The sequence below is a fragment of the Aplysia californica genome, unplaced genomic scaffold (assembly GCF_000002075.1).
Source record: "Aplysia californica isolate F4 #8 unplaced genomic scaffold, AplCal3.0 scaffold01378, whole genome shotgun sequence".
NCBI classification, from domain to species: domain Eukaryota; kingdom Metazoa; phylum Mollusca; class Gastropoda; order Aplysiida; family Aplysiidae; genus Aplysia; species Aplysia californica.
Window position 1 is genome coordinate 98,291 of NW_004798648.1, and position 845 is coordinate 99,135.

Genomic DNA, 845 nt, shown 5'->3' on the forward strand with positions numbered 1-845 from the left:
ACATCCTGCTTACAACCCCAGAGTTTGTCTTGAAATTCACCAAGTCATTTTAGACGCAATAACCACAGTGAATCAGAACAAGAGGATTTTTTTTAAAGCTAGGCATAACAATATTATCCACGCTTAAATCGCTACTGACAATCAGAGGTACGTTTTTGTAGGAGTAAAGAGAAGCAAATCGACACAATAACAGCCAGGTTTGGGTGTTGTTGAAGTTTTACAGCACTTGCAACCCAACTGTAAGTCACATAAGCTTTTTATTTTAGTAGAGGTTTTACGGCGCTCGCTACTGCATAAGGTCACATGAACGCCAGAAGATTAGAGGTGTTACAAGAGAGTAACAAACATAAAAAGAACAAGGGGAGATAAGGACAATGGATGTTTGATAGGAAAGAAGAAGCAAACCACACCAGAGCACCCGCCAACCACCCACAGTCATATAAGTGCCAGAGATACAGTCACAAACACCAAAAAGAAGGGAGAAAGGGACGACAGGACATAGTGGTAGAAGAAGCAAGGCATATCAGAGCAGTCACCAACCATTATTTAGCGTAGGAAGCAAAACAAGATAGACCAAGAGAAAACGTAGAAGCATAGAAAAGACACTGTGGCTATCAGCGGCACCTTCCAATCATATCCTAGAGATTGATACACTAACATTCTTACAAACAGTTACACAATATTTCAACCGTTAAGGTCTTGGTGAAATGAGTACACTCTTTCACTGCATACAAGACAAAAAAAATAATAATAAAGCACATTAATACACAAAACGTCTGGTTAAAATGAGTGCACTCTTTCATGGCATTACAAGACAAAATAACGAAAGCACATTAATACACAAA